The sequence below is a fragment of the Pleurodeles waltl genome, chromosome 4_2, assembly GCF_031143425.1.
Source record: "Pleurodeles waltl isolate 20211129_DDA chromosome 4_2, aPleWal1.hap1.20221129, whole genome shotgun sequence".
In the NCBI taxonomy this organism is placed as follows: Eukaryota; Metazoa; Chordata; class Amphibia; order Caudata; family Salamandridae; genus Pleurodeles; species Pleurodeles waltl.
Window position 1 is genome coordinate 1016509331 of NC_090443.1, and position 24920 is coordinate 1016534250.

Sequence of the window (24920 nt, forward strand, 5' to 3'; positions counted from 1 at the left end):
AACAAGAATAAAATTAAAATGTCCAGCATTGCTAAAACATCATTTAAAATATCATTTAGAACCTAGCACCCTGTTGCTTATTTATATGCGCTATACTCGAACAGCATGAAAGACAGAAGAACTTGCACTCTAGAGTTTCTTAGGGAGAAAGGACGCACTGCATACCTGTTGACAGCAAAGGCTGTCTTTATAAGCGGAGGTGTGAAGACAGTGCTCCCAGTGAAGGACAAACACCTACTGCAGTGGCAGTCAGTCTTCCTCTGAGACTGGTTTCTAGCAGCTTTAGGCTTTAGGTAAGATCTGTAAAATGTGAAGTGTGCCCGCAATAGGTGAGATCGTTTCTGTCAGAATCTTGGGTGATAATCTGGAAGGAGGACCTCTCCCAAACAGGTGAATGACTGTCTTTATATCCTAAATATTATCAAGCACTGGAATGTCAAACCTAAATTATAAACATCAAAGTCTACGTTTCTGACATTGTCGTATGCACACATACAGAAGGGAGTCATCATTTCAGACTACACTCTTATGATTAAATATCTATATCGGTTGTTTATCCTCTGCATAATGGGGAATCAATATCTGATCCAGACAAGTGTCACCTTAGATGCTGTATCTATGTCACTCATCTGAAAACCTGATGAAGCTACAGTCCTTAGAAAGATAAGGTCTGGCGACAATAACAATGGTGCTAAAGCAGATACATGACAATGATTCTGCAAAAACAGGGAACATAGCGATGCCCAGTGTCCGAGACGGAGAAGACGGCGGCACCCATGAGCTATGTTGGAGTTGCGGCCTAGCTAAGATGGAAGCAGACCATAAGGACTTTACGTCACTTGAAATGTGATTCTTTAACACATTCATCACCAATCCGACCCTCCTCCAGCTCTTGCACGAAAAATAAACACAACATTTCTCTGCAAAATGCCTTTAATAGACTCTCACACATCACCCACATTAAAAATCAATTTAAGGAAAATGGTATTGAAAAATTCGGTCAGTTAGTAACTCTCCCAATAGGGCTACTTGGATTGTAATGATGCAGTACAATATTTCACAGCATGAATGTAATTTTTAGATCTGGCATTAGCAAGACCTTTTGATTTTACTAAAATTCTATCTATAATATATGTGCTTATAGATGTTTTCCACACTTACTTATTTTTCACTAGTCTGATATTGTGTCATTCACATTTTTCTTCCCCCCACGACAGAATTTGGCATTGGTTCAGCCCAACAGCTCAAATTTGCCATTGGCTAAATTCACTGCGAGGAGCACACCCACACACAAAATAGTTCCCTTTACTGAAAGGGACTAGTATGGTAAAATGGCCTTTTGAGAACAAAAATATACTTTTGCTTTTAGCCAATGCCTTTTTAGACTCACAAGGGTCCAGCAGCTTCCTCAACAATAAAGGGCTGCAAAAACCAAAATTAGACAAAAAAAATCAAGCACTGACAAAGCCAAAATACTGACTGCACAAGTCAGGTTGATTTGGCTTTGCCGATGCTTGTTAATAATGGGATCAATTAGAAAATTTAGGGCCTGATTCAGATGTTGGTAGATGGGTTACTCCGTCACAACAGTGCTAGATATCCCATCCACTGAAATATAAATTCCATAGGTTTTAATGGATTTAGATGTCGGCAGACTGTATATCCGACAGAGTAACCTGTCTGCCAGTATCTAAACCAGCCCCTTAACCAGGATTGACTAAATTTACACCTCAAAGCAGGGCCACAGCTTCAGTGGTATGGTTCTAGTATATCTTTGCTCGGCCACCTTTAAATTAAAAAATGCCAAAACCTCTCAGCAGAAAAAACATTTTTATGGAAAAGTACCAGACCTTGATAGTAGGGTTTGGGTACTTTTAATGGGACGGAACCAACCCTTCTTAGTAGGGCAGCAATGCTTTTCAATTGGCCAATGCTAGATCACCTTAACAGGACTGCTATTCATTTGCTTCATCAGTACCAGGACGTTTCAGCAGGGTTGCTTTTCTATGTCACTTTACCTTAAATAGTGCACCATTGATAGCTGTTTACAGTCTCAGTGAAGAGACCAATGTGCACTGAGTGTGGCCTCCACTGTTGCCCTCCTCAGCCAGTGTGTGATGGATAATGTGTGGTGTGCACACAGCAGCACTGTTGTAAGCTTTTTTTTAAATAGAGGATAGCTACAGTAGAGTCAGCAGCTGTGCCTTCATCAGTCAGAACATTCATCAGTTTACTAAGTCTCACTCTATACATTATTTATTACACATAATTGTATCCTCCTGATTAGAAATTTACAATGGACTTTTTGAACTTTATATACACTGTACATTTACGACTTTAAGAAATGATATGACTGTCACATAAAGTTGTTGTTATGTATGCTTTGTTTGATGCAGGTGTATTGCGCTGTCCTTCATGTACATGACCATTTAGCACATCTCACGCGCAGACATCATGTTTGTGAAGTTTAAAAAAGAAAAAAATAACATTATTACTTTGAGATTCTGTTTATTTCTGTCTCTCTGGAGCCAAGCTGCTTTTTCTGATCAACCGACAGAGGGCTGTGGAGGTTTTGGCTTTGATATGCAGATACAACTTGCCCCTTACTCTCAGATAAAATGACAACTTACTTTGCTTTAGGAAGCAACGTAAGACCCATCTATTGCTTAAGTTCTTAGTACCGAGCCTGACAGTCCTTTAGCGCTTGGAAGCCCATTCGGTAGCCATGTGCTTGATAAATTCCCTTGAACTGAACTGAATTGCGTTTGACATTCAGCTTGCTGACATCACAGTGTTAATGACACATATACAAACTTAGGTGGCTGATAACTTCTTCCACAGCTGTTCATTGCTGCTGATCAGGACCACAGTATTCGAAACAAAGTGACACAGTGAAACGATTTAATGGTCTAAGAGAGGCTGGTGGAAGTGTGCTCAGTGCTTAATTTGAGCCAGTGGTTTCTGGTGCTCGGCACCAGCACTTCAATCTCAACACTGGCACTAATGACAGTCCGCCACATGATGGCACTGTCTGTTTGATTTTGAGAAGAGAACAGCAACAGTGTTTACTATATCAGTATACATTAACGAGCATTTGCAATGTAATATGTCTAGCGTTTGCTCAAGTTAGAGCTATTAGCGTTGTAAATTACTAACAGGACTTTTCTTGCCACATAAATTGAAAATGAAAAGTAAAACAGCTGACATAAGTGAGCCGATTCAAAGGGCCACGGCCGCCATGAGACTGAGCTGGAAGGAGGGACACAAAAGGAAAAAGAAGTTTGCTTACAGTCAAACGTATCGGCAACCGTGCAATTATCCATGTAACAGGGTTGATGCCCAAGATGGTAACAAAACTGCCCCAAGGAGGGACAAATGTAAAGTATTTACCAATGATAACAAAGTATTTTTGAAAGGCAAGCCCATGAACGCGTGACAGTAATGTTAGTTAGCAGTGGTGTTCTCGTAATTGGCAGCGCTGGTCCCTGGCACTTACGTTTTTTACAAACTAGGCACTGAGGGGGTCATTCCAAGTCTGGCGGGCGGCGGAGGCCGCCCGCCAAACTTCCCCCCTCCGAAATACCGCTCCGCGGTCAAAAGACCGCAGAGGGTATTCTAAGTTTTTCCCTGGGCTGGCGGGCGGTCGCCAAAAGACCGCCCGCCAGCCCAGGGAAAAACTCCCTTCCCACGAGGATGCCGGCTCGTAATCGAGCCGGCGGAGTGGGAAGGTGCGACGGGTGCTGTTGCACCCGTCGCGTATTTCACTGTCTGCCAAGCAGACAGTGAAATACTTGTAGGGGCCCTCTTACGGGGGCCCCTGCAGTGCCCATGCCACTGGCATGGGCACTGCAGGGGCCCACAGGGGATCCGCGACCCCCCCCTACCGCCATCCGGTTCACGGCGGGCGGACCGCCGGGAACTGGATGGCGGTAGGGGGGGTCGGAATCCCCTCGGCGGCGCAGCTAGCTGCGCTGCCTTGGAGGATTCCAAAGGGCGGCGGTACACTGGCGGGAGACCGCCAGTGTTGCCGGTCCGACCGCGGCTTTACCGCCGCGGTCGGAATGCCCTTGGGAGCACCGCCGGCCTGTCGGCGGTGCTCCCGCGGTCCTCCAACCCGGCGGTCATTGACCGCCAGGGTTGGAATGACCCCCTGAGTGTGCTACTTTCCCCGCATTGTGTGACAACCCTGACTGCCAGGGCCTAGTAGATGTGAGCCTGCAGGGTAGAAGGAAGCATCTAGAACATTAGGAGAAGGGCAATTCTGCCCGGCCATTGAGAAAACAAAGAGAAACAAAAGCAGTTCTGTCTAGTGGCTAGTCTGTTTCAGAGACCATGAGTGCAGCTCTGTGAGTGCTGGCAAAGCGTGCCCAGACTCCCCCATCTAAGACCATCCAGGGGTAAAGTCCCCTTATCCATCTCCATACCTCAATATGCCCACAGGTCCCACTGCCTGCTACATCTCATCCTCTCTGACAAACAAAGCCACAGATAGCAACTTCCAGCATACAGGGTGATGAAGATGGGTGGGTGCATGGAATGGAGGATGGGAAGCGTGAATCGAAGCTACAAACCTTCACCACAGTGACGTCAACGGAAGTAACATCACCAGAAGCCATATGTCACTAAGGCAGTCACTACACTGATGGAAAATGGAAGATGTCATGCTGATGGTATCATACCAGAGTTCGCTCTAGAACTTGCCTCAGCAGTTAAGAGTCAGAAATTAGGCACTCTTTGTGTCATTTAAAGTACGACAGGATGCCAGCAAGCTCATTGTGTCAACAGAAACCCTGGTGTCACCCTCCGCAGCAGAGGACTGCCAGCCATATTTAGAGATCCCAGCCTGCCTGTTGGAGGCCTCCATCCACATAGTGTATCTACTGTAGGTACATTGTTGCATCTGAATCTGCCGCCCCACTCTTCCTCACACTACACCATTTCACTCTACACCATTGCACTCTATTCTACAAATTCTGTAACCCTCCACCCTACTCCCTTCTAAACCACTTCCCTCTATTTTACGCCACTCCACTCTACTCAACTCTGCTCTACTCTATGCAACTCCACTCCACATCACTCCACTCTACTCTTCGCAACTCCACACTACCCCAGTCCGTTCTACTCTACACCACTTCACTTGACTCCACACAATGCCACTCTACGGCACTCTGTGTCACTACACGCTATGCCTCCCTACTGTATGCTACTCTACACTTGAGACACTGCTCTATGCTACTCTACTCTATGCCACCCTACGCCTCTCCACTCCACTGTAGGCTACTCTATTCTACGCCACTCAAATCTACCCTACTCCATGCTACGCCACTCGATTACATTTTATACCATTGTACTCTGCACCACACCACTCTACATCACTCTACTCTAAGCCACCATACTCACTCCCTCCCACTCTATGCCACTCTACTTTGAAGTACTTTATTCCACTCTATGATACTCTACTCCACTCTACATCATTCTGCCTCACTCTACTCTACGCCACCCTTAGCCACTCTTCTCTACACCTCTCTACTCTACACCACTCCACTTAATGCCACTCTATGCCATTCTACTCTTTACCATTCTACTCTATGCCACAACATTCTACTCCACTCCATGTAACTCTACACCACTCTGTGCTGCTGTACCCTATGCCACATTATGGCATTCCACTTAATGCCACTCTATTCCATACCATTCTACTCCACTCCATTCCATCCCATGTCACTCCACTCTACTGTGCCCCACTGTACTCTATGCCACGCCACTCTCTACGCCACTCCACCTCATCTTATGCAACTCCACTCTATGCCCCTCTACGCCACTCTATTCTACACCCTATGTGACTTCAGTGATACTCTACTTTAAGCCACTTATGTCACTCTATTCCACTCTAATCTATGCCACTCTACTCTACACCACACCACTGTACTTTACACCACTCCACGGTACTCCCCTCAACACCATTCTTCTCCAGGGCACTCTGCTTCACCCCACTCTTTGCCACAACAGTCTATGCCACCCCCACGCCATGACACTCTACTCTATTACACTCCATTCTGTGCCACTTTACTCCACTCTTTGCCACTCCACTCTATGCGACTCCACTCCATGCCACTCTACCCCGCTCTACTCTAAGTTACTCCAATCTGTGCCATCCAACACCACTCTACACCGCTGTAGTCTACTGTACACCACTCCACTCTACACCATGTCACTTTACTCCACCTCACTATACACCACTCTACTCTACTCCACTCTATGCCACTCCACTCTACACTCTATTCTACGCCATTCTATGCCATTCCACTCCGCTCCATGCTGCTGTATGGCACTACGACACTCCAATCAACACCGCTCTACTCTATGCCATTCTGCATAACTCCACTCTACACCATTTTACTCTATGTCAATCTACTATACTCCACTCCACTCGACACAACTTCACTGTACACCACTCTGCTCTGGGTCACTCTATCCACTCTACGTCAGTCTACTCCAATCTACATCTCTCTATTCTATGCCACTCTACTCTATGCTACACTACTCTATGCCACTCCATTCTATCCCACTCTATGCCACTTTACATCTCTCCAACATGTGCCACTCTTCTCTACGGCAATCTACTCTGCAACACCCTACTCTAATGTACACCACTTTACTGTAAGCCACTCCACTCTACATCACTGCAATCTACTCTACGTCACTTTACCCTAAGCCACTCCATTCTATACCACTCCACTCTAAGGCACTTTACGCCACTCTATTTCACTCTGTTACTCTACACCATTCCACTCATGCCACTCTACTCCACTCTACTCTATGCCAAACTACTAACTTTTAGCAATGCTGAACAGCATCCACACTGCTGTAAAACACAGCTAAAAGATATTTGCAAAGCCAGTAGCTGTCACATAGGTGAGACCAATTGGTTTTCCCAATGCTTGCTATATTGTGCTGGAAGTTCAGAAAAATGTCACTGTTGACTTTCTGGAAAAGTGATAGTGTAAAAGCCTGCCTTTAATTAAGGCATTAATTAATTGCTTATTTCAGATAAATGTTACTTGCTGATGCTTTGGTGGATGAGCTCAAGAGCCTCATAGGTGCAACACTGCCTTCTCTCAGGCATTTTTCTTCCCTTGTAATTTGTTCTCTCCACTGTCTCAATGACTGTGGTGTTACAGACCTTTCCTGCAACGGCTCACCGAAACTAACCCAAATGCAAAGGTTGTATCCAGCGTCTTAAAAAGGCTGATACCCATTAGTAATGAGTACTATCACTTTTTCATTTTCTCCCCTTGAGTACCAGAACTTCTCCTTGGACAAGGAGAGTACCGGTACTGAGAGGGGCGTACCTTGTATGCAGATGGTGCTGCGTTCACCACCTCGTACCTCTGTAGCACCTTCAGCATGTCCTGCACTGACTCAATCACAGTGAAAGCCTAGGCTGAGCTGGTACAAGAACTCTAGAACAGCAGCTGCTGTCACCAGAAAACAGCGATCTGCATTTGCTGCTCTGGAAACCATCATAGCGGGCCTGTGGCTGTAGGGCAGAGGTCTTCAAACTGGGGGGGGGGTGCCAGACTCTGGCTAAAAGAAGAATTATACACATAACAGGGCTTTGTTTTAAGCAGAAGCATGTTATTGCATTTTTCATAAGGTAACCGTACTTATCTGCAGTGTTTAAATAGGTCTAGACCAGTGGTCTTCAAACTTTTTAATGCCGCGCCCCCCCCAGTTGAAAAATAAAAATCATTGGGCCCCCCCTCAGAATTTTTCACAATCATTTTAGAAAGATGGTAATGTTTAAATAGGTCTAAACCTATTTAAACATTGCAGTTAAGTACTGTTACCGTTTTAAAACTACAATAACATGCTTCTGCTTAAAACAAAGGCATGTAACCTGTATAATATTTCTTTTGGCCAGAGTTTGGTGCCCCCCCTGGGATCTCTTGAGGCCCCCCAAGGGGGGCCCGCCCCCCAGTTTGAAGACCTCTGGTCTAGACATATTTAACCCCTTCGCTGCCAGGCCTTTTCCCCCTCCTGTGCCAGGCCTTTTTTTGGCTATTTGGGGCAGTTCGCGCTTAGGCCCTCATAACTTTTTGTCCACATAAGCTAGCCAAGCCAAATTTGCGTCCTTTTTTTCCAACATCCTAGGGATTCTAGAGGTACCCAGACTTTGTGGGTTCCCCTGAAGGAGGCCAAGAAATTAGCCAAAATACAGTGAACATTTCGTTTTTTTCAAACAAAATGGGAAAAGGGGCTGCAGAAGAAGGCTTGTGTTTTTTCCCCTGAAAATGGCATCAACAAAGGGTTTGCGGTGCTAAAATCACCAGCTTCCCAGCTTTCAGGAACAGGCATACTTGAATCAGAAAACCCAATTTTTCAACACAATTTTGGCATTTTACTGGGACATACCCCATTTTTACGATTTTTTGTGCTTTCAGCCTCCTTCCAGTCAGTGACAGAAATGGGCGTGAAACCAATGCTGGATCCCAGAAACCTAAACATTTCTGAAAAGTAGACAAAATTCTGAATTCAGCAAGGGGTAATTTGTGTAGATCCTACAAGGGTTTCCTACAGAAAATAACAACTGAAAAAATAAATATTGAAATTGAGGTGAAAAAAACAGCAATTGTTCTCCACGTTTTAATCTGTAACTTTTTCCTGCAATGTCAGATTTTTTAAAGCAATATACCGTTACGTCTGCTGGACTCTTCTGGTTGCGGGGATATATAGGGCTTGTAGGTTCATCAAGAACCGTAGGTACCCAGAGCCAATAAATGAGCTGCACCCTGCAGTGGGTTTCATTCTATACCGGGTATACAGCAATTCATTTGCTGAAATATAAAGAGTGAAAAATAGCTATCAAGAAAACCTTTGTATTTCCAAAATGGGCACAAGATAAGGTGTTGAGGAGCAGTGGTTATTTGCACATCTCTGAAATCCGGGGTGCCCATACTAGCATGTGAATTGCAGGGCATTTCTCAAATAGACGTCTTTTTTACACACTCCCTTATATTTGGAAGGAAAAAATGTAGAGAAAGACAAGGGGCAATAACACTTGTTTTGCTATTCTATGTTCCCCCAAGTCTCCCGATAAAAATGATACCTCACTTGTGTGGGTAGGCCTAGCGCCCGCGATAGGAAATGCCCCAAAACACAACATGGACACATCACATTTTTTGACGGAAAACAGAGGTGTTTTTTTGCAAAGTGCCTACCTGTAGATTTTGGCCTCTAGCTCAGCCGGCACATAGGGAAACCTACTAAACATGTGCATTTTTGAAAACTAGAGACCTAGGGGAATCCAATATGGGATGACTTGTGGGGCTCTGACCAGGTTCGGTTACCCAGAATCCTTTGCAAACCTCAAACTTTGGCTAAAAAAACACGTTTTCCTCACATTTCGGTGACAGGAAGTTCTGGAATCTGAGAGGAGCCACAAATTTCCTTCCACCCAGCGTTTCCCCAAGTCTCCCGATAAAAATGATACCTCACTTGTGTGGGTAGGCCTAGCGCCCGCGACAGGAAATGCCCCAAAACACAACGTGGATACATCACATTTTTTTACAGAAAACAGAGGTGTTTTTTTGCAAAGTGCCTACCTGTGGATTTTGGCCTCTAGCTCAGCCGGCCCCAGGGGGGCCAGAAATGGCCTAAAATAAATATGCCCTCCCAAGCCCCCTGGGGAGCGACCCTTGCCTACGGGGTCGCTTCCCCTGCGTGATATTGGCGCAAAAAAAAAAGATCCCCGGTGCCTAGTTGTTTCTGCCCCCCAGATTGACCTAAAATCGGCCGATTTGCCCCCAAGGGGGGCAGAAATGGTCTAAATACAATTTGCCCCCCAGGGGAGCGACCCTTGCCTAATGGGTCGCTCCCCATCTCTAAAAAAACAAACAAATAAAAAAAAAACACAAAAAAATTAGCCCTGGCGCCTAGAGGTTTCTTTCCCCCCTGGTGGCAGATCGGACTAATAACAATAGGCCGATCTGCCCCCAGGGGGGGCAGAAATGGCCTAAAATAGATGCGCGCTGACGTCACAGGGAGGCACTAAGTGGCGTAATGAAACACGAAGTACATGGAGTGGCACACCTCTGGACTCACTCAAGAGCTTCCGGCCAGGGTATTGTGTTGAGGGGGACCTGTGGAGCTCAAGCCCCCATCCACAATGCAGAAGCTGTGGGGGCCTTTGTAACACCTCTGGAGGTGCTCTCGCTTGTGTCTGCCTCAGTGCCAGTGATGTCAGGAGGCACTATAAATGTGTGACTTGTGCATTTTAGTGCGGTGATGCGGATCACCACACTAAAATGCGTTAGCCTAGCGCTTGATGCGTGGTTCTTGACAGGGCTGCAGACCCCACTCTTTCACTTGAGCCCAGAGACTGCTCCATCACCGTATTACAGGGCCTACGTGGTGCCATGAAAATCCAGTCCAGGACAAATTATTACTTTACTTAGACCTGCGCTTTTCTGTAGCCTGGGAGCTTTATACTACTGAGCATGCGCAACGACTCTTGGTTCCCGGAGATACCATTTGTTTTCCCCACCTATCTGGTGGTTCGGCCCAAATGACGTATGTGAGTTAATAAATAAAGCAGAAAGCGCGTGCCGCCGCATTGAAACGTCTAGCGTTTACCGGTGTGTCTTGGTTATTGAATGCGGGAACCCCCTCTTTTTTTAGCATATTTCCCTCTCGCCTTAGCGGTCTCCGCTCCTTGCCCGCCACCCCCCCGGGATCGGGCTTCCGCAGCGGTCTGGCCCTCCAGCGCCCCTGAGGGAGCGAGGCCGTAGGGGCGGGGAGGGGTCGCTTGACTCGCCTTCTCGCCCACGTTGTTGCCAGCCCTCGGCTCAGACGTTCTCCTACCCTGTTGTGGGGGGTTTAATCCCGCATGACGTACCTCGGTGACAGTTATAATTTAAATAAATAATACTGTTGGCATGTGTTCTCGCGCACGTCACCACGCTGGGTAACACGCGCCTGTCACAGTCAGTGTGCAACCGCCGAAATAGCTCAGTTGGGAGAGCGTTAGACTGAAGATCTAAAGGTCCCTGGTTCGATCCCGGGTTTCGGCAGAGCTTTTTTATTTCCAACTCTTCTGATCTACAGTTGACACAAGCCTCTGATTTTTGTCATTGTTCTGTGCTCCATTCGTCCGTCCTCCATTATAGTTTTCTAATGCTGCGAGATTGCATTACGTCGTGAACACTGCACGTGCACTTGCTCTCAGTGTTGTAGATTCTCAGGCTATGCATCGAGGACTTGGGAGAGTTTGCAGCTGAAAAGTTGAAACGTTAATGCAAAAATTGGGGGCAGGACACCCCCACAGACTCCTGACCCCTGAGAAGTGTTTGAGAGCTGCGTGTGTGCCTGCCCCCCTCCTCCCCGGGGTGTAATATGCGTGAATATGTATCAAGGGGTTTCTGTCTCTGCAAAAGATTTTATAAACCGCATGCACCATTATATTCGGCTGTATGACCGCCCTCCCCCCCCCCAAAAAAAAAATACACAAATCAGGCAATTTTTTGAGGATGTTGGCTGCAATCTTGCGGAGGCGTTAGTGGAAGTGGTCTGTGTGCACTACAGAAATAAATGTTTATTTATTCAGTGATTCCTTGCTATGCACATTGTTTAAGTCCCCTTAAACCGCATTGCCTCTTTCCGTGTTAACATGTGGTTCAGTACCGCTTTATCCATCACGTCTAGGAAACACACACATGACAGCTCTTGTGTCATCAGCCGAAATAGCTCAGTTGGGAGAGCGTTAGACTGAAGATCTAAAGGTCCCTGGTTCGATCCCGGGTTTCGGCAAAGTTTTTGCTTCATATCCTATTTCTTCAAGTGTATGTAAAACATATCAGTAGGCTAGTTTTTAATGGCTTCTCATACTTGCAATATAAATGGAGATAATTAGGTGATATTAACTTAATAGAATATTCCAAGTCGGTTTTATTGCTTTATTTCATATTTTTCTTCTTGGTTTTGGGACCATCCTCGTATCACTATTGCCGTGCCCATGTTTTCTAATAATATCTAATCGAGTTTTTTTTCTAATTATTTAGAGGTTCGCCCGAGCTCTTCAATGCCCGTACAGTAGATCTAAATCTTGGGTTATACCTGGATGCATTTAGCGGTTGTGCATATAAAAGGGACACAAGTTAACACGTTTAGCACTTACAGGGAGTGCAGAATTATTAGGCAAGTCGTATTTTTGAGGATTACGTTTATTATTGAACAACAACCATGTTCTCAATGAACCCAAAAAACTAATTAATATCAAAGCTGAATATTTTTGGAAGTAGTTTTTAGTTTGTTTTTAGTTTTAGCTATGTTAGGGGGATATCTGTGTGTGCAGGTGACTATTACTGTGCATAATTATTAGGCAACTTAACAAAAAACAAATATATACCCATTTCAATTATTTTTCATTACCAGTGAAACCAATATAACATCTCAACATTCACAAATATACATTTCTGACACTCAAAAACAAAACAAAAACAAATCAGTGACCAATATAGCCACCTTTCTTTGCAAGGACACTCAAAAGCCTGCCATCCATGGATTCTGTCAGTGTTTTGATCTGTTCACCATCAACATTGCGTGCAGCAGCAACCACAGCCTCCCAGACACTGTTCAGAGAGGTGTACTGTTTTCCCTCCTTGTAAATCTCACATTTGATGATGGACCACAGGTTCTCAATGGGGTTCAGATCAGGTGAACAAGGAGGCCATGTCATTAGATTTCCTTCTTTTATACCCTTTCTTGCCAGCCACGCTGTGGAGTACTTGGACGCGTGTGATGGAGCATAGTCCTGCATGAAAATCATGTTTTTCTTGAAGGATGCAGACTTCTTCCTGTACCACTGCTTGAAGAAGGTGTCTTCCAGGAACTGGCAGTAGGACTGGGAGTTGAGCTTGACTCCATCCTCAACCCGAAAAGGCCCCACAAGCTCATCTTTGATGATACCAGCCCAAACCAGTACTCCACCTCCACCTTGCTGGCGTCTGAGTCGGACTGGAGCTCTCTGCCCTTTACCAATCCAGCCACGGGCCCATCCATCTGGCCCATCAAGACTCACTCTCATTTCATCAGTACATAAAACCTTAGAAAAATCAGTCTTGAGATATTTCTTGGCCCAGTCTTGACGTTTCAGCTTGTGTGTCTTGTTCAGTGGTGGTCGTCTTTCAGCCTTTCTTACCTTGGCCATGTCTCTGAGTATTGCACACCTTGTGCTTTTGGGCACTCCAGTGATGTTGCAGCTCTGAAATATGGCCAAACTGGTGGCAAGTGGCATCGTGGCAGCTGCACGCTTGACTTTTCTCAGTTCATGGGCAGTTATTTTGCGCCTTGGTTTTTCCACACGCTTCTTGCGACCCTGTTGACTATTTTGAAAGAAACGCTTGATTGTTCGATGATCACGCTTCAGAAGCTTTGCAATTTTAAGAGTGCTGCATCCCTCTGCAAGATATCTCACTATTTTTGACTTTTCTGAGCCTGTCAAGTCCTTCTTTTGACCCATTTTGCCAAAGGAAAGGAAGTTGCCTAATAATTATGCACACCTGATATAGGGTGTTGATGTCATTAGACCACACCCCTTCTCATTACAGAGATGCACATCACCTAATATGCTTAATTGGTAGTAGGCTTTCGAGCCTATACAGCTTGGAGTAAGACAACATGCATAAAGAGGATGATGTGGTCAAAATACTCATTTGCCTAATAATTCTGCACTCCCTGTATTTCTATTCATTTTCAACCGGCCTCTTAACGACGTAACCCACATTTAACAAATTCATTGTAGAATATGGTGTGACTGCATCTCTCTAAATCCGCATATACGGCTAGAATGTAATCCACTCATGCACAATTTTGATGCACAAAATTATAATTGTTTTGATGGACTAAAACACTACAGGGGGTTTCTACCCCAGAGACTAGTAGTGTGTTTTTATTATTTCGAAGCGGTGGCGCTAAACATTGTAAGGGAGGGCTCTGGGGTTTAAAATTAAATCCAGAAGGGCCCCCCTTTGTTCCTCAGCTCCTCACTTGATTGTGGTTCAGTGGCTTTGATGAGAACAGATTGTCTGGCCCTCCCAGTTTGAGACCTTCCTGCCTGTGGGTGGGACACAGAACCCTTACAAAGATGCATCTGAGGCTTGATTGTTCTGGTTTTGTGCGCTTCTCTCGAGCCCTTCTGCGGACCCCCAGGCCCTAGATGCTTTGGCAGCACTTGGTCCCCATTATTTCTTTACGCTTTTATTCGCTGTCTGCAGTACTGTGCGGTAATATGTCTGAGGTGTTTTGGCCTTGGTGTCGAGAAGCTCGGGTCACTACCAACCTCGCTTTCCTGCCCGCTCAGAGCATCATCCAACTGGCCTGTGTTACCCAGGACCCCACCTCTGCATCGCTCCACGTTGCTCCCTACATATGCCCTAAATCTGACTTTCCCAGCATCCAGCTGCTATTGCACCAGATAAATAAATAAACCTTGGGGTAGTTTATTTACTGGGTGTGAAATATGGCATATGTTAACGAGTTTCCGGGCAAAATCCACATGGTACGGTAGAGAACATACACTTTGCCCTATTATATTTCAACCAGTTTGTCCTACTGAAATGGTAATCGAGGCCAGACTGACTATACCGGGCATCCGGCTTTTCTCCGGGGCGCTGTTTTGTAGTAGTGCAGCAGTGTTAAAGGTGCTGCAGAATTCCTTGTGTACCCAGCAGTTTTCAGGCAATAATGAAAGTGCCATTATACCTCTGATGAATAATGTACCTGCTGGAGAGAGATCGGGGTTTTGTCTAACGGCAGTTTTGACTCTAATGCCTGCTGTAGCGCCGAAGGTTAATATACCTGCTAAAAGAACGTGTGCTATGCAGATTACTGAACATTATTTCATGTGCATAGTTCAGTGGGTTATTGCTTTTGTCACAGAGATCCTTGTGTTACTGTGCAGTTCATAAGTTACAATCACAATCTAGTACAGTGACCTATGAACTGCCATCAAAGAGGTAGTTAGAAAGTTATGCCCCCCCCCCCCACCAACTCTTTGATTATCCTAATTTAGCTAAAAAAAGAGGTTGGGTTTATGCTTCCCCAGATCAAGCAATATTTTTTTTTTTTAAGTGCCTACCAATGTGGATGCCATGTGAATCCTACACCTTGTAGCCCCCGTTGACTTATGTAACCTTTTCTTTGCACTAATTTACACAAACAAGTAACACTCATTGCCTCTGCATGTGTGATGTATAGTGCTCCAACGCCCTACAGTGGTAAGAGGCGCAATAAAACAAATAAAATACATGTGAGAGAGAGGCTATGCAGACATGAGAGACAACCCTGTTAAAGATTGCTGTATCCTGGTACACTGTAAGGTCATGATTTACTATGTGTTAATTATTAATATAACTGAAAATATAATAAAAAGTGTGTTGTAGAAAGCACAGTTTGTTCCCAACTTTTTTTGGTGGAGAGAAGCCTCCAAACCCCATTGTAGTGGTCAGGCTCGCTCGCTATGTTCCTTGTGGGGGTTGGTCTGACAAACTTTGCCAGGGCTGCTTTGGATTCCCAGTCTCGCCCTGCAGGTAGTTACCGAAATGCCCTCCCACTCGTAACCCCTGCGGAAAAAAACACTGACCCACCTTTACCACCAACAGCTATCATCAAAATGTTACATTTCACAAAATTGTAATGCCTGCCTACCATACTGTAGGTCTTCTATTGACAGGAAAAAGTTTGGGTAAATTAATTGATGGGGAAAAACTCAGTAATCTAAAGAGCACTGTTGACTCTTCAAAGACACCTACGTCCTTCTCTGGAGATATTTTTTTTTTAGGTAAGTATAAGACGTCTAGCTGTCCTTATGTCAGTGGCACGAGACACCCTAATAGGGACTGAGGCCCTGGGAGACCTGCTACAAGGGTCCACTGCTCCCTCTGTGCTCTTCCTGCCCCCTCTTCATTGAGGGAGCAAGGGTCATGATTGGATGCCCGCCCTCACCCCTTTTTTCCTATGAGAGTGGGAGGATGTGGCCCTCCACATGGGGCGAAAGTGCAGGGGGGGTCTCCTCGTCGGTCCTGGATCATCCAGGAGTAGGTGTCATGTTTGGGGTGCAGTCAGCAACAGGGCCGGCTTTAGCGCTGGTGGCACCCTGTGCGACAGTCTTTTTTGGCACCCCTTCTCCCCATGACCAGCTCCTCGGATTCACTCACTACCACCTGGCAACTATGCCCCTCATCTTTCCATAGCACCCCTTTCACGTACATTCATTTGTTTAAAAGCGCTTGTAAAAGCTGGGTTTATTAATCCACTCAGTTATCCGCATAAAATATAGTTCTGTTCTTTGCAGAAGGTGTTTTAACCCTCTGCACTACTTTATGGCGAGTATAAGCTGCCGCTAGACAAAACTCCACTCTCTCTCCCTAGCAGGAACATTAATCACAAGAGGTATCTTCACATTTTAATGGTTTCCTGAAGGCTGGATGCACAAGGAACTTTTCAGCAGGTGCTTTTAAATCGCAAGTTTAGTAATTTATTGCTAAACACAGCGCCCCCTGAGTTCAGCCCCCCTCAATCCAGGTCAGCACCACCTGCAGCTACACCGCCCTAAAGCCGGCCCTGGTCAGCAATAATGGGGCAACTTGCATCCACATACAGGCCCCTTTCCCATGTTTGGCAACAGAGCGTCCTTTGAGCTGCTTTGAAGGGCCTCTGTCTGTGCAGTGTAGTTGTAAAGTACATTTGAACAGTTGACAAATTAGTGTGCGTGTCTGGTGTCCAGAGTGAGAGGCAGTGGGGGTGACACTTGGTTGTGTATAGCCTTGTGAGCAGGCATGAATGATAACATGTGGACCTGGTCATTCAAATGTCCCTGGTGGTCTAGTGGTCAGGATTTGGTGCTCTCACCTGTGTGGCCTGGGTTTGATTCCCAATCAGAGAACACTCCTTTTAATCATTTCTACCCTGTCCATTTATTTACATTTGCTTTTAATATCACCGTTTTATGTTCTTTACCTATTCACTATTCCTTCCTTTAGAACCACTCTCAATCAGCAAGTAACCCCTGCTAATGCTAAACAGCTTCTATCAGCCACATCAACGACTCTTCTCAGTTGGGTGAAATTAGCCCAGACAGACCACTATCCATCTTGTGTGCGCAAAATGCTGCTTTATTGGAACAGGTGTGTATCACAATTCAGCCCTTGGCATCCTGCCTTACAAAACTATGTACCTAACTATGTATACAAACAACATCTGCCTAACACCTATCCCTAAAACAACACCCTCCCCTTTAACCTTGCAAACTACCCAATGTCCAACTACCCTCTGTTATTCATAACACTTGAACTTCCCTCCTTAACTTTTAACTCGTGCCTATTTGTAAGTGCTAACTTCCTGTGTAAATAACCCTAACCCCTGCCCTCGTTCTGTTTCTAATTCGTTGCCTCCTCTCTTAAGGCCTGGTTCCCCTCTGTAAACTCCACTGAGCTTCTGTAAAGGCCCCTCCAACCTTCTAGGCATCCGCCCCACTTTTCCTGCTCCAAGAGACAACCATACATCCTTGTCCGACGCACCTGCTCCTACAACACAGCCTTGCCATCACTACCCTCTTCAAATACCATTCTTTTAGGGGTGAGGGGCTGAAAAAGATTTCCCCAAACTCCTATGCAGGGCTGCCACCGTGTGCTCCCACACAAAATGGTGGCTAGCCCTGCAAAATGGTGACTATATATCCATTGGGCTACATCCTTTAATGGATGTAGCCCAAACACAGCCCAGTCGTCTGGCTGTGCTACCTCCCCCCCCCCCCCATGCCCACAGGGGACAGGCTGCCTGCCGGCATCTGTCCCCCAAAGCCCTACTGGGTGAAATGAGCCCAGACAGACCACTATCCATCTTGTGTGTGCAAAAGGCTGCTTTATTGGAACATGTGCGTATCACAGTTCAGCCCTTGGCAGCCTGCCTTACAAAACTATGTACCTCACTATACAAACAACATCTGCCTAACACCTACCCCACCACCCCTAAAACAACACCCTCCCCTTTAACTTTGGAAACTACCTGCGCAATGGAGAAGAGAGGTGGGAGGAATTCAATAAAAAAAAAAACGTACCTGGGCCCCTGCCCCCGTAAGAACCGCGCTGCTCCGCACCTCTTCCTGCAGGCACAGGCTCCCAGCCTGCCCTGCGCCAATCCTTACGCTGCTCAGAGCAGTGTCAGGATTGGATGAGAGCGCCCAGCCAGTGTGATACCTGGGAGCCTGTGCAGGCTCTCTCCAGCCCAGCAACTGTGTTGCTGGGCTGGAGAGAGCCTTGTGCACATGTGTGTTTGGCTGGCACGAGACGGCTGGCCAAACATACATGCCCTCTGAGGGGGAGTGCTCATTGCTCGTCACCCCGGGGCCCTTCCCCAAAAACGATAATAAAGTTTATTATTGTTCTTGTGGAAAACTTTTGCAGCTGTCGCTGCTGGCGGATGGGGGGGGGCGCGACGCACCTCCGCCCTGTTCCTGCGTGCCCTATCTATTGCTGCTGCCCTGAACGCCCCTCTTCAACACCGCCTGGGAATAAATTCTGTCCACACTGGGAAACAAACTGCCCACTGCTGCTTTGTCGCCAACAAGTCTCACTTCATCCATTTTACCAGGACCAAGCCTTTCTCCTGTACTAGGCCGTTTTCACCTAAATGCACGATCAAGATATCAGGGCACACCACCCCCTTCTGTAACTTTACCAAAGTTGGCAGCAATTCTTTCCACCTCATATCCCCTTTACCATGTCATACCAACCCCCCCCACATGCTTCATTCAACCCTAAATTGTCTGTATCTAATTTCTTGACTTCTTGCTCCGCCCTCCTGATGAATGAATGGCCCACCATCCATATGCTCAACTTTGCTGACAGGGGACCCGGCACTGAACCTACAAAAGAAACGTATGTTAACCACAAGCCTTGTCCGATCATTCCCCTACCTATAATCAAACACACATATCTTTGGAAGCACTTAGAAGACCATCTACCCAACTGCCTTATTCCCTCCCTGGACCATCCCCGCTTCAGTTGCAACTCCTACTTGGAAGAATGGATCCCAAATTCCCCCAGTTGCATCCCCATGCCCACTAAGGGCTTTTTCAAGATGCTCTACAGTTACCCTCTTGCCGTCACATGTACGAAAACTGCCCCCCACCTTTTCTGCCTGTAGCCTCCCCAACCTCAAGCCCCACTGCCGGGGACAAACCTCATTATGCTCCTGGTCCGGCAACAATACATGCACTCCTCGCGGCCTCTAGTCCGTCTTGGAAGACCTCAGAAAAATCACCACCCCTTGCTTTTGTATGGATACCTCCTCCCATAGCAGCCCCTTGCTTTGTGTAGAACCCTGCATTTCTGACACGCGAAATGCTCCAAAAAACATCCACACCATCAACATCACAAAAAGTATGTGTTCCTGTTCTGAATAACAAATGTGTCCAGATGTGTCCTTGCAGATTTTAAATTCTCGGCCCAGCACAGCTGTCTTGGGCCCTCGTACCCCAACCTGAAACCCCATGTGAACCCTTCAACCAACTGAGCAGCCTCTTCCCTTTTAGCATAGAGCTGCAACCAGTATCTTAACCGGCATACAAGCCCTTACCCCCAGAGCCCTGTACATTCTCCCCCACCCCCTGAAGTTCCCTTGACCTCCCTGCTGCCATCCCTTAGTGGCCTGCGGCTGCTGTCCCCCACGGTTATATTGCCCTTATTGCACTGTCCCTGGGTTGCCGTAGCACTGCCCTAAGGCGTGTCTGCCCCCACACTTGGAGCACTCATTGCAAAACTTGCAGCACTCCCTCATGCAAAGTCCTTTATTGAAATCCCAGCATGCCCCCGATATCCCTCCTTGTGTTTTTGCTCCTGACCTCACCCCATCCCGGGTGGGACGCTGCTGAAAGGGCTTGTACTGTATCAGGACGCCACTGGCCGTTAACACCATTTTGCCAAACTTGGCTGGACCCATTGTCTGTTGCCAGAGATCAGTATCTATTTTCCCCCATTTTGCTTCTGGGTCTGCTACCATCCTTGCCCAAAACTCCTCATCATACTGAGCCCCTGCATTGCCCCCAAATGAAAGCTGTGCTTGCCTAATGTTTATGTATTTTAGCAGGGCCACGCTTCTCTCTGGATATTTTTCGCAATACACGGTTGCGTATATGCGAAAAGCTGACGTCCAGTTTTCCATGGTTACCGGCACCCGTGGGCACTTTGCCAGTTCACAATCCTCTTCTTTCAAACTCTCTTTTGCCCTTACCTCCCTGTGCAGTAACTTCAGTACCTCTATATACTCTCCTTTGCAAATCTTTTCTTTCATAGCTGGCAGCAAATGTGCCCCCAACAGTTTCATAACCCCCATGTATGTGAGCTTTTTCCCCGTTATCTCCTTACTTTCCTTTTCCATCAGCTCCATGCTCTGCACCCTCACTCCCCCTGTCCTTGCCTTTTGTTCCTTCCTCCGCATCTCCCCCGTCCACCTGCCACCCTGACTGTGTTTCGAATCCTATATTCATGAACTCACTTCTTCACCCTTGCTATCTGGACCAACAGCTGTGTCTCTTACGTAAGTCCCGTGTCTAAGCTGCATCTCATCAAGGCTCCCCCACATCCAACCTCACTCTTTGTTCACCATTTCCGTCTTGCCTTGTCTTACTTGGTGTCAAGGTCGATGCCTGCCCCGAAGCCTGACACCTTGCCAGTGTCCGTGAGGCCATCTGCTCTGTGGCTACCTGCCGGTGCTTCACCTTGCCCTGCAACATACTATGACAAACAACATTAGTGCCACCCCCTGCTCTTCCTCTTTGTCGCTCTCACCTTCTATTATCGCCCCTTCTTCTGGGCTATCCTCCATATAATCCAACTCCATGTCCTCCCCTTCGCACCCTTCTGCATCCATTTCATATTGTCTTGTGGGCACCGCCTTGCCTGTGACCTGTCCCATGCACCTGGTACTACTGTACTCGGCACCTCCCGTGAGGCCTCTCCCCCACCGGGGGTAATGCCCCACCTCTCCCTGCTGACCTGGCCGCCTTCCTTCTTGCATCTGTGTCCTGTGTGGCTGTCCATGCTCCTCACGCCAGAGGAGCGGGCCCGCTTGCGTCCAGCCACTTCCCCCTGCGTGGCTGTCGGCTACCTATGGGGGGTGCCCACTTCCAGATCCTATGATATTTCCCAGCTGGTCGCCCTGCACCAAGGGGGCCCTTCATGTCAGGGTTGACAAGCCGACCCATGCTCTCCCGACTCTGCACCATTCTGCATACGTTGTGCCTGCAAAAAGGACTGTAAGACCAGTGTGTAGCCCTGTACCTCTCCCACCTGCCAGGAGCAACCCTCCCCTAGACCCATCGTTGCCCCCCGTTCTCTGCCCAATTGTCCTTGCCAATCTGTTCCTGGCATATACATATTTCGGGGGCCCTCTGCTGCTGTCCACCCCGGTGCCCTCTTCCTCTTCATCCTCTCTCCACGGGAGTGCCCCCACCAGCCCAGCCAGCGATAGTGTCACCCTGCTTGCACCCCACCCCGTGAACCCCTCCCAGGAGTCATCCTCCCTGCCTACCCCATAGGGCCCTGCTTCACCCCCTCTCAAATGCCACCCCTCCTTCCCACGCTTCTTCCATCTCCAACCTGCCCTCAGACGACCCCCCGCTGTCAGGGCTCTGCCCCCCTAAAGCTGATTTGACCTCCTAATGGCCCCCCCACATGATCCCCCCCGTCGCGCCCCATCGTGCCCGCTGTTCCCTGCAGCACTCTCCCCTCCCTCCCAAACCTGGCTTTCTTATGCCCAGGGCACTCCTCCTGTTTATCCTGGGCCTCTGGGACTGTGGCACTGCTTCGTGTATCCCACGTCCCCTGGTGTACCTCCCCCTCCCTGCAACCCGAGCATGCCCACTTCCCTGTCCTTCCCTGCAGGCTGCCTCCCAACTGCATCCCCACACCCTCTTGCCCACCCAGCCCTCCCGCCGCTTATACCCCGCAGCCCCTCCCTGTCCCGGCCGGCCCCCACCCCTCACCTGCACTGTTTGCTCGCCTCTAAGAGCTCAGGGCTGCAAGCACGCGATGACCGTGGCTGCCACGCCGCTTGACGCGCACCAACCACCAGGTCCAGGCCGCATGACCTCCTGCACCTTGTCCACTTCCGACCACATAGCAATCAGGGCTCACTGGTAACGGAAAAAGATTTCCCCAGACTCCTATACAGGGCTCCCACCGTGTGCTTTCACACAAAATGGCAACTATATATCCTTTGAACTACATCCTTTAAGGGATGTAGCCCATAGACAGCCCAGTCGTCTGGCTGTGCTACATCCCCCCATTGCCCCAGGGGACAGAGTGCCTGTCCCCCTAAGCTCTATTATCACCACAGGAACAGCATCACTTCACCTCTTCCCACTCAAACCTCTCTGCAGGTGTGAATGCCCTTTCGGATTCAGCGGTAACGCTACAATTTGCGCTTTAGTTTTCACTAGACCTTCTGGATAATCAATTTTTATCGTTGCCTACGTATTTCTTTAATTATATTTATTTCATACTCATGCCAATAATTCCACTTTGGCTGTAGGTTCAGCTTGGCGTTTTCAGAAGCCCTTTTGAAACCTCTGAAGAGACAGATTTCTTTACGTTTTTTTCTTCTTTTACATTACTTCTATTATAGTACATTTACCTATCCATCACGCCTTCCCTTCATTTCTATACCCTTCCCCATTCCTTTCTTCCACCCCCTTGTTCACTTCCCTTTTCTTTTCTCTTCTTCCTTTTTTCTCACCCTCTTTCCTTTTTTTCTTTTCCTTCCCTTTTTCTTCTCTTAAATGTTCATTTATTCAAAAATACCACCCATTTCTCCCTCATTCCCTTCCATCATTTACATTTTCTTAACTCCTTATTTCCATTCTTTAAAACTTCACAGCTCATGGCCTTTTCTCACATGGACGGATATTTTTACCTGTACTCCGAGTAATGTGTTTCCGTAGCTGCTTACTGAGAAGAACCCCCATTCATCTCTTTTGAGTGACATGTTGAGGGTGTTCAGGTGATTCCATCTTCACCCTTATAGGTAATGCATCTAGCATGTCTTTATTGCCAAGCTGACATGGCTCCTGGTCTAAGACGTGTGGGTGCAAGAAGGTTTTGTTAAGTATGTCTCCATGTTCTCTTTTTTGCATGTTTTGTTACTCCAAGCCTCACGTCCTATTTCTAGGTTGTATAAAAGTGCATCCTTTAAACTGATGTGAAGTGCCACATTTAGGATTGGCTGCTACCATATCGCTGCTGTCCTTGTAATTGCAAAGTATGTTTGAAAAGTGCAAGAATGGTGGCACAGCTATTGTGGAGGAGCCCCGCCCCGCTGCTGAAAGCAGAAAAATAAACAGATAGTAAAACTTTTATCATACATTTCTTTTTCCACTTTTGTAGGGCGGGGCCAGCCTACTCCACGTCAACAAGTGGAGGAGGAGCAGTGGTGCGCTTCTGAGTGTGCATGTCAGTTTGGCTGGTGTTATAACCGTCTGTTCCTCCCCGTCTGTCTAAGCACCCCCTGACATTAGAGGGAGGCACAGACATACCGCTGCTGTCCGTATGTTTGCGCATGGGGGTCTGTCTTTACCCCCCCGAATACAATGTTACGCAATGCGTGGACTGGCACAGCAATACTGTTTCATGCAATATGTTTAACCCCTTTGCTGCCAGGCCTTTTCTCCCTCCTGTGCCAAGACTTTTTGTGGGCTATTTGGGGTAGACCCCCATAACATTTTGACCACATAAGGTATCCACACCAAATTTGTGTCCTTTTTTCCCAACATCCTGGGGATCCTAATGGTATCCAGGGTTTGTGGATTCCCCTGGCGGGCTCCAAGAAATTAGCCAAAATACAGCAAAAACTTGGTTTTTTTGGGAAAAATGGGAATAAAGTGCTGCAAAAGAAAGCATGACTAGTCGTAAAAACAACATTAAGAAATGGTTTGCGGTGCTAAAATCACCATCTTTCCAACTTTTAGGGACAGACAGACTAGAATCATAAAACCACATTTTCAACACAGTTTTGGCATTTTACCGGGACATACCTATTTAAAATATTTTTTGTGTTTTCAGCTTCCTTCCGCTTAGTGACACAATTTGGTGTAAAACCAATGGTGGATCCCAGACAGCTAAACATTTCCCAAAAGTAGACAAAATTCTGAATTTAGCAAGGGGTCATTTATGTAGATCCTTCAAGGTTTTACTATAGAAAGTAACACTTGAAAAAAATAATACTGAAATTGAGTTGAAAAAAACAGCCATTTCTGTCCACGTTTTCTTCTGTAACTTTTATTAGCTATGGCAGATTTCCGAAAGTAATATACCGTTACGTCCGCTGGACCCTTCTTTTTGTGGGGATATATAGGGCTTATAGTTTCATCGAGAAACCGAGGTATCCAGAGCCAATAAATGAGCTCCACCTTCAAATGGGTTTTGATTGTGTACCAGCTATGCAGCAATTCATTTGGTGAAATATAAAGAGTGAGAATGGGTACAAATGAAACCTATGTATGTCTGAAATGGGCACAAGACATGAGTGTAGAAGTAGTGGTTATTTGCATCTCTGAATTCGGGGGTACCCATACTAGTATGTGAATTACAGATTGTTTCTCAAACTGACTTCTTTTTTACACACTGTCTTACATGTGGAAGGTTCAAATTTAGAGAAAGACAATTGAGAATAACAATTGTTCTTCTAGTCTGTGTTCATTAACTTTCCCAATAAAAATGGTACCTCACTTGTGTGGGTAGGCCTAGTGGCCACAACAGGAAACGACCCAAAATGCAACGTGGATACATCACATTTTTAGTCTGAAAATGGATGCGCTTTTTGCAAAGTGTCTAGCTGTGGATTTTGGGCTCTAGCTCAGCCAGCAC

At 46.8% G+C, this 24920-nt stretch overlaps 2 non-coding genes across 2 annotated transcripts; both read left to right on the forward strand.

Annotated features, from left to right (window-relative positions):
- Positions 1-10999: 10999 nt before the first annotated feature.
- TRNAF-GAA (transfer RNA phenylalanine (anticodon GAA)) lies at positions 11000-11072 on the forward strand. Its single transcript has one exon. It is a non-coding gene; the product is annotated as a tRNA-Phe (tRNA).
- A 663-nt stretch (positions 11073-11735) lies between these two features.
- Positions 11736-11808, forward strand: TRNAF-GAA (transfer RNA phenylalanine (anticodon GAA)). The gene has a single exon. It is a non-coding gene; the product is annotated as a tRNA-Phe (tRNA).
- Positions 11809-24920: the final 13112 nt, after the last annotated feature.